This window comes from Arachis hypogaea, chromosome 17 (assembly GCF_003086295.3).
Source record: "Arachis hypogaea cultivar Tifrunner chromosome 17, arahy.Tifrunner.gnm2.J5K5, whole genome shotgun sequence".
Lineage (NCBI taxonomy): Eukaryota > Viridiplantae > Streptophyta > Magnoliopsida > Fabales > Fabaceae > Arachis > Arachis hypogaea.
The window spans coordinates 76,345,397-76,354,632 of NC_092052.1; positions in this window are offsets into that span (position 1 = coordinate 76,345,397).

Genomic DNA, 9,236 nt, shown 5'->3' on the forward strand with positions numbered 1-9,236 from the left:
TACTCTAGAAAATCTTAGAAATCCCTAAAAATCCATAAAAACCTTAGAAAACCCTAAAAACCCAAAAAAATCCTAAAAATGTTAGAAATCTCTAAAAAACCATAAAAATTCTAAAACAACCCTAAAATCCCTAGAAAACCATAAAAAACTGAAAAAAATCCTAGAAAACCCTAAAAACCTAAAAGACCTAAAATACCCCCAAAAAACCCAAAAAACTCTAAAATACCCCCAAAAACCCTAAAAACTGTAGAAAATCTTAAAAACCCTAGAAAACCATAAAAACACTAAAAATCCCAGAATACCCTAAAAATCAGAGAATTTTTTAGGGTTTTCTAGGTTTTTTATGATTTTTTAGAGTTTTCTAGGGTTTCTTAGGATTTTTTAGGGTTTTAGGGGTTTTCTAGGGTTTTAGGGTTTTCCAGGGTTTTTAGGGTTTTTTAGGGTAATCTAAGGTTTTTAGGGTTTTTTTTATGGTTTTCTAGGATTTTTAGGGTTCTTTTAGGGTTTTTAGGGTTTTCTAGAATCTTTAGTGTTTTTTTAGGGTTTTTTAGGATTTTCTAGGTTATTCAAGGGTTTTCAAGGTTTTTTAGAGTTTTCTAGGGTTTTTTAGAGTTTTCTAGTGTTTTCCAGAGATTTTTAAAGTCCTCTAGGATTTTTATGGTTTTCTAGGACTTTTATAAATTTTTAGGGTTTTTTTAGAGTTTTCTAGGGTTTTTATGATTTTTTAGAGTTTTCTAGGATATTTCAGGGTTTTTTTGGGTTTTTATTTTGGTTTTCTAGGGTTTTTTAGGATTTTCTAAAGTTTTCTAGGGTTTTTTAGGGTTTTTCAAAGTTTTCTAGGGTTTTTATGGTTTTGTAGGGCCTTTTAGGATTTCTAGTGTTTCCGGGTTTTCTAGGGTTTTTAGGGTTTTTTTAGAATTTTTTAGGGTTTTATAGGGTTTTTTTATTTTTTAGGATTCTAGGGTTTTTAATGCTTTTATGGTTTTTTAGAGTTTTCTAGGATTTTCTAGATTTTTTAAAAGTTTTCTACGATTTTTATGGTTTCTAGGAATTTAGGATTTTGTAGGGTTTTCTATGGTTTTTAGGGTTTTCTAGGGTCTAGGATTTTTAAAATTTTCTAGGGTCTTTTATGGTTTTTTAGTGTTTTTTAGGTGTTCTAGGGTTTTCTAGGATTTTTTCGCGGTTTTTAGGTTTTTCTACGATATTTAGGGTTTTCTAGTAATTTTATGCTTTTCTAGGGTTTTTATGTGTTTTTATGGTGTTCTACGGTTTTTTAGGATTTCTAGGGTTTTTTTTAAGGATTTTCTATGATTTTTAGGAGTTTTTAGGGTTTTCTAGGAGTTTTATGCTTTTTTAGGGTTTTCTAGGAGTTTTATGCTTTTTTAGGGTTTTTTAGAGTTTTCTAGGGTTTTTAGGATTTTTAGAGTTTTCTAGGATTTTTCAGGATTTTTTTGGGTTTTTAGACTTTTCTAAGGTTTCTCAGGATTTTTTAGGGTTTTAGGGTTTTCCAGGGTTTTTAGGGTTATCTAGGGTTTTTTAAGGTTTTCTAAGATTTTTTAGGGTTTTCTAGAATTTTTACGGTTTTCCAGGGTTTTTAGGGTTATCTAGGGTTTTTTAAGGTTTTCTAAGATTTTTTAGGGTTTTCTAGATTTTTTAGGGTTTTCTAGGGTTTTTACGGTTTTTTAGGGTTTTCTATGATTTTTACGGGTTTTTATGCTTTTCTTGGATTTTTAGGATTTTCTAGGGTTTATAGAGTTTTATAGAGTTTTTTAGAGTTTTCTATTATTTTTGGGGTTTTCTAAGGTTTTTAGGGTTTTCTAGGATTTTTAGGATTTTCTAGAGTTTTTTAGAGGTTTCTAGGATTTTCCAGAGTTTTTTAGAGTTTTCTAGGATTTTTATGGTTTTCCAGGGTTTTTTAGGGAGTTCTAGGGTTTTTAGGGTTTTTTTTATAGTTTTCTAGAAAAAAAACCCTAAAAATTCTAGAAAACCCTAAAAATTTTAGGGTTTAGAGTTTTCTAGAATTTTTAGGGTTTTCTAGAATCTTTAGTATTTTTCAGGGTTTTTTTAGAGTTTTCTAGGGTTTTCTTGTGTTTTTAGAGTTTTTTAGGGTTTTCTAGAATCTTTAGTGTTTTTTAGGATTTTCTCGTGTTTTTAAAAGCTTTCTAGGATTTTTATACTTTTCTAGGGTTTTTAGGATTTTGTAGAATTTTTAGGGTTTTAGGGTTTTCTAGGGATTTTTAGGATTTTTTAGGTTTTCTAGGATTTCTAGGGTTTTTTTATGGTTTTTTAGGGTTTTCTAGTGTTTTTCAGGATTTCTAGGTGCTTTAGGGTTTTAAGGGTATTCTAGGATTTTCTAGGGTTTTTAGGGTCGTTTAAGGTTTTCTAGGGCTTTCAAGATTTTTTAGAGTTTTCTAGGATTTTCTACGGTTTTTAGGTTTTTTAGTAGTTTTTCTAGGGGTTTTTGAGTTTTCTAGAAAAAAACCCTGAAAATTCTAGAAAATCCTAAAAATCCTAGAAAATCCTAAAAAACTCTAGAAGGATGAAAAAATCCTAAAAATCCTGAAAAGCCTAAAAAATTCTAAAAACCCTATAAAACCATAAAAACCATTAAAAATCCTAGAAATTCCTAAGAAACCCCAAAATCCTAGAAAACCCTAAAAACCTAGAAAACCATAAAAAATCCTAAAAAACAGTACAAACCATAAAAATTCTAGAAAACTTTAAAAAATTATAGAAAATCCTAAACACTCTAGAAAACCCTAAAAAATCCTAAAAATCCTAGAAAACTTTAAAAAACTGTAGAAAATCTTAGAAAACCCTAAAAATACGTAAAAACCCTAGAAAATTCTAAAAAATCCTAAAAACCCTATAAAACCCTAAATACCCTAAAAAATCCTGAAAAACCTTAGAAAACTCTAAAGAATACTAAAAATTCTAGAAAACTCTAAAAAATCCGAAAAATCCCAGAAAACCATAGAAAACCAAAAAAATCCTAGAAAACTTTAAAAAACTCTAGAAAATTCTAGAAAATCCTAAAAACCCTAGAAATCCCAGAAAACCGTAAGAAAATCTAGAAAATCTTAGAAATCCCTAAAAAACCCTGAAAATCTTAGAAAACCCTAAAAACGTTAGAAATCCCTAAAAAACTGTAAAAATTCTAGAAAATCCTAAAAATCCTAGAAAACTATAAAAAACCGTAAAAACCCTAGAAAACCATAAAAATCTTAGAAAAGTTTAAAAAATTCTAGAAAAACCTAAACACTAGAAAACCCTAAAAAACCATAAAAATTCTAGAAGATCCTAAAAAAACTCCAAAAATCCTAAAAATCCCTAGAAAACCATAAAAAAACCCCTAAAAATCCTAGAAAACCAAAAAAATTCTTGAAAGCTTTAAAAAACACTAGAAAACTCTAAAAATTCCAAGAAACCCTAGAAAATCCTAAAAACTCCTAAAAACCCTAAATACCCTAAAAACCCCGGGAAAAACCCTAGAAAACTGTAAAAAATCCTAAAAATCGTAGAAAACCATTAAAAAAACCCTAAAAACCATAGAAGACTTTGAAAAACTCTAGAAAACCCTAGAAAATACTAAAAAACCATAAAAAATCCAAGAAAACCCTAAATACCCTAAAAACCCCTGAAAAAACGTAGAAAACTCTAAAAACCCTAGAAAGGAATAAAAATCCGAAATCCCTAAAAAACTATAAAAGCCCTAGAAAACCTTAAAAAACCTAAAATCCTAAAAAAACCCTGAAAAATATTAGCAAAACCCTAAAAACCCTAGAAAACCCTAAAAATCCTAAAACCCTAGAAAACCCTAAAAAACACTAAACTCTAAACCCTATACCCTAAAAACGTCTAGAAAACTTTAGGGTTTTTGGGTTTTAGTGTTTTCTATGGTTTTTAGGGTTTTTGTGGTTTACTTTAGTTTTTAGGGTTTTCTAGGATTTTTAGTGGTTTCTAGGGTATTCTAGGATTTTTTAGGGTTTTCTAGGGTTTTTTAGAGTTTTTTAAAGTTTTCGATGATTTTTATTGTTTTCTAAGATTTTTAGCGGTTTATTTTATAGTTTTCTAGAGTATTTAGGATTGTTTATAGTTTTTTAGAGGTTTCTAGGATTTTTAGCATTTTTTAGGGTTTTCTAGTATTTTTAGGATTTTTAGGGTTTTCTAGAATTGTAGTGCTTTTTAGGGTTTTTTAGAGTTTTTAAAAAATTTCTATGATTTTTAGTGTTTTCTAAGCTTTTTAAGATTTTTTTAGGGTTTTCCAGGGTATTTAAGGTTTTTATGGTTTTCTAGGGTTTTTAGCATTTTTTAGGTTTTTCTAGGATTTTTAGGGCTTTTTAGGGTTTTCTAGGATTTCTAGTGCTTTTTAGGGTTTTTTTTAGTATTTTCTAGTGTTTTCCAGAGTTTTTTAAAGTTTTCTAGCATTTTTAGGATTTATTAGGATTTTCTGGGGTTTCTAGGGGTTTTTATGGTTTTCTCGGGCATTTTAGGATTTCTAGGGTTTATAGGGTTTTCTTGGGTTTTAGGATTTTTGTTAGAGTTTTGTAGGTTTTTCTAGGCTTTTTAGGGTTTTTTAGAGTTTTCTAGGGTTTTCTAGGGTTTTATTTTAGAGTTTTCTAGGTGTTTTAGGGTTTCTTAGGGTTTTCTAGGGTTTTAAGGTTTCTTAGGGTTTTCAAGTGTTTTTTAGGCTTTCTAGGGTTTATATGGTTTTCTAGGGTTTTTTTAGGCTTTCTGGGATTTTTTCGGGGTTTTTTGGGTTTTCTAGGATATTTAGGATTTTCTAGGGTTTTCTAGGGCATTTTAGGATATCTAGGGTTTATAGGGTTTTCTTGGGTTTTTAGGGTTTTTGCTAGAGTTTTGTACGGTTTTCTAGGCTTTTTAGGGTTTTTAGAGTTTTCTAGGGTTTTCTAGGGTTTTTTTTAGAGTTTTCTAGGTGTTTTAGGGTTTCTTACTGTTTTCTAGGGTTTTAAGGTTTCTTAGAGTTTTCAAGTGTTTTTTTGGCTTTCTAGGGTTTATATGGTTTTCTAGGGTTTCTTTAGGGTTTCTAGGATTTTTTCGGAGTTTTTTGGGTTTTCTAGGACATTTAGGATTTTCTAGGATTTTTTGTGGTTTTCTAGGGTTTTTTATGGTTTTCTAGGGTTTTTTAGGATTTCTAGGGTTTATATGGTTTTTTAGGGTTTTCTAGGATTTTTTGGGTTTTTTTGGGTTTTGTTGGATATTTAGGATTTTCTAGAAATTTTATGCTTTTTAGGAATTTCTAGGGATTTTAGGGGTTTTTTAAGTTTTCTAGGGTTTTTAGCATTTTTAGAGTTTTCTAGGATTTTTCTGGGTTTTTTTGGGTTTTTATGGTTTTCTAGAGTTTTCTACGGTTTTTAGAGTTTTATAGAGTTGTCTAGGGTTTTCTAAGGTTTTTATGGTTTTTTAGAGTTCTCTAGGATTTCTCGGGATTTTTTAGGATTTTTAGCATTTTTTATGGTTTTTTAGGATTTTTTAGGGGTTTCTAGAATTTTTAGGATTTTTTTTGCGTTTTCTAGGGTTTTTAGGGTTTTCTAGAATTTTTACGGTTTTCAGGGTTTTCTAGGATATTCTAGGGTTTTTAGGTTTTTCAGGATTTTTTAGAGTTTGCTAGGTTTTCTACGGTTTTTAGGATTTTTTATAGTTTTCTAGGGTTTTTAAGGGCTTTTAGGTTTTTAGGTTTTTCATGAATTTTTAAGGTTTTTTAGGGTTTTCTAGGATTTTTAGGGGTTTCTAGGATTTTCAGCGTTTTTTAGAGTTTTCTTGGGTTTTCTACGGTTTCTACGATTTTTTATAGTTTCCTAGGGTTTTTCAGGGTTTTTAGGATTTTCTTGGATTTTTTAGGATTTTCTAGGATTTTCTCGAGTTTTTAAAAGTTTTTTAGGGTTCTTAGGATTTTGTAGGGTTTTAGGGTTTTTCAAGGTTTAGGGTTTTTCAAGAATTTTCTCGAGTTTTTCAGGATTTTTTTTTGTTTTTATGGTACTCTAGAGTTTTCTAGGATTTTTAGAGTTTTTTAGGTTTTTCTAGAGTTTTATGGTTTTTTAGAGTTTTCTAGGGTTTCTCATGATTTTCTAGGGTTTTTAGAATTTTTTAGGGTTTTCTAGGGTGTTTATGGTTTTTTATTGTTTTCTAGGTTTATTTAGGTCTTCCCAGAATTTTTACGTTTTTTAGGATTTCTAGGGTTTCTCATGTTTTCTACGATTTATTGAATTTTCTATAGTTTTTTAGGATTTTTAAGGGTTTTTAGGGTTTTCTAGGGTTTTTAGGGTTTTCAAGAATTTTTAGGATTTTCTAAGATTTTTCGAGTTTTCTAGGGGTTTCTATAGGTTTTTAGTGTTTCTCTAGGGTGTTTTATGGTTTTCTAGTATTTTTTAGGGGATTTCTAGAGCTTTTTTAAGTTTTTTAGGATTTTATGGTTTTCGAGGGTTTTTAGGATTTTCTAGGATTTTTAGGAGTTTTGATGGTTTTTCAGGATATTTTAGGATTTTTAGAATTTATAGATTTTTTAGGATTTTCTAGGGTTTTCTGGGTTTTTTAGAGTTTTCTAGGATTTTTTTTGGTTTCTAATATTTTTAGGATTTTCTAGGGTTTTCTGGGGTTTTCAAGAGTTTTGTAAAGTTTTCTACGATTTTTGTGGTTTTCGAGGGTTTCTTGGATTTTCTAGGATTTTTTCACAGTTTTTAGAGTTTTTTAGGATATTTGTGGTTTTCTAGGATTTTTAGGTATTTTATGGTTTTCTAGGGTTTTTTAGGATTTCTAGGGTTTATATATTGTTTTCTAGGGTTTTTTAGGGTTTTCTAGGATTTTTCGAGATTTTTAGGGTTTCTAGGATATTTAGGGTTTTCAATGGTTTGTAGGGTTTTCTAGGAATTTTATGCTCTTTTAGGGTTTTCGACGATTTTAGGGTTTTTTAGAGTTATCTAGGATTTTTTTTGGGGTTTTTATTGTTTTCTAGAGTTTTCTGGGGTTTTTAGGGTTTTTTAGAGTTTTCTAGGGTTTTCTAGGGTTTTTAGGGTTTTTTAGGTTTTCCAGAATTTTTAGGATTTTTTAGGATTTTCTAGGATTTTTAGGATTTTCTAGTATCTTTAGTGTTTTTAGGTATCTTAGGATTTTCTACGATTTCCTAGGGTTTCAGCGTTTTTTTGAGTTTTATCGGGCTTTCTACGGTTTTTAGGATTTTTTTTTATAGTTTTTTAGGGTGTTTAGGGTTTCAAGAATTTTAAATATTTTTTAGGATTTTCTAGGGTTCTTAGGATTTCTAGGGTTTTCTATGATTTTTAGGGTTTTTTAGGTTTTTCTATGGTTTTTAGTGTTTACTAGGGGTTTCTTAGGGATTTCTAGGGTTTTTTTTTTTAGAGATTTTAGGGTTTTTTCGCGTTTTCTATGGTTTTGTAGGGTTTTTTAGTGTTTTCTAGAGTTTTTAGGGTTAAAAAACCTAAAAAACCCTAAAAACCCTAGAAAATCCTAAAACACCCTAAAAGATTTTAGAAAATCCTAGAAACCCCTAAAAAACAGAAAACCCTAAAAGGCAACAACCATAGAAAATCCTAAAAAATCCTTAAAACCCTAGAAAACCCTAAAAACCCTAAAAAATCCTAAGACCTTAAAAACCCTAGAAAACACTAAAGAAACTACAAAACCTTAGAAAACGCTACGAAACCCTAGAAAACCTAAAAAACCCTAGAAATCCATAAAAAACCGTAAAAAACGCTAAAAATCCTCGAAAATACTAAAAAACCCCTAGAAACTCTAAAAAAAACGAATTTGGATCTCTAAATTTTAAATTTGTACTTTAGAGGGTAAAGTGTGATCTTCTATCTTTGAATGGTTTCTCTCTCATATTTATTTTTGGTCCCACCAATAAAATAAATGATGAGAGATCACACTTTATTCTCTAAACTGTAATTGAAACTTTAGAGAATCCAAATCCAAAAAAAACCATAGAGAACTCTAAAAACTCTTAAAACTCTAGAAAATCCTAGAAACCTCAAAAAACCCGTAAGAAACCTAGAAAACCTTAGAAAATCATAGAAAACCTAAAAAACCTAAAAAGTCCTAGAAAATCCTAAAAAATCCAAAAAACCTAAAAACCCTAAAAAAACCCAAAAAACGCTAAAAACCCTAGATATCCCTAAAAACCCTAAAAAAGCTAGAAAACCTAAAAAAAAAATCCTAAAATCCTAAAAAATCCTAAAAATCCTAGAGAATCCTAAAAAACTCTAAAAATTCTAGAAAATCCTAAAAAACCCTTAAACCATTAAAAACCGTAAAAACCCTAGAAAACCATAAAAAACCCTAGAAAACCCTAAAAACCTTGAAAAACTCTACAAACACAAGAAAACACTAAAACCCTAGAAAACACTAAAAAACCCTAGAAAAATCCTAAAGCCCTAAAAAAACCCTAGAAAACCCTAGAAAATGCTAAAAAACCCTAAAAAAACATAAAAACACTAGAAAACCCTAAAAAAACCCCAAAATCCTAGGAAACTCTAATAAACTGTAAAAACCCTAAAACCCTAGAAAATGCTACAAAACCTTAGAAAACCTAAAAAATCCTCGAAATCCCTAAAAAATCCCAAGTAAACAGTAAAAATCCTAGAAAACCCTAACCCTAAAAAACGCTAAAAAACTCTAAAAACTCTAGAAAACCAATGAAACCCTAGAAAATACTAAAACCCTAGAAAACCCTATCCCTAACAACAATAAAAAACCCTAAAAAATCCTAAATCCCTAGAAAACCTAAAAACTTAGAAAACAAAAAATCCCTATGAAAACCATAAACCCTAGAGGTGTTTTGAGTTTTCTAGAGTTTTTATGAGTTTTCTAGTGTTTTTTGTAGTTTTTTAGGGTTTTTAGTGTTTTCTAGGGTTTTTTAGGTTTTTACGGTTTTTATAGTTTTTAGGTTTTCTAGGATTTTAGGGGTTTCTAGGGTTTTCTGGGTTTCTAGAGTTTTTTAAAGTTTTCTATATTTTTATTGTTTTCTAAGATTTTTGCTTTTTTTATCGCTCCATGGGTATTTAGGATTGTTTATAGTTTTCTAGGGTTTTATAATTTTTAGCATTTTTTAGGTTTCTAGTATTTTTAGATTTTTAGGGTTTCTAGATTTTAGTGCTTTTTAGGGGTTTTTTGAGTTTTTTAAAAATATCCTATGAAACTTTTAAGGTTTTCTAAGTTTTTAAGGTTTTTTTAGTTTTCCATTATTTAAGGTTTTTTTATGG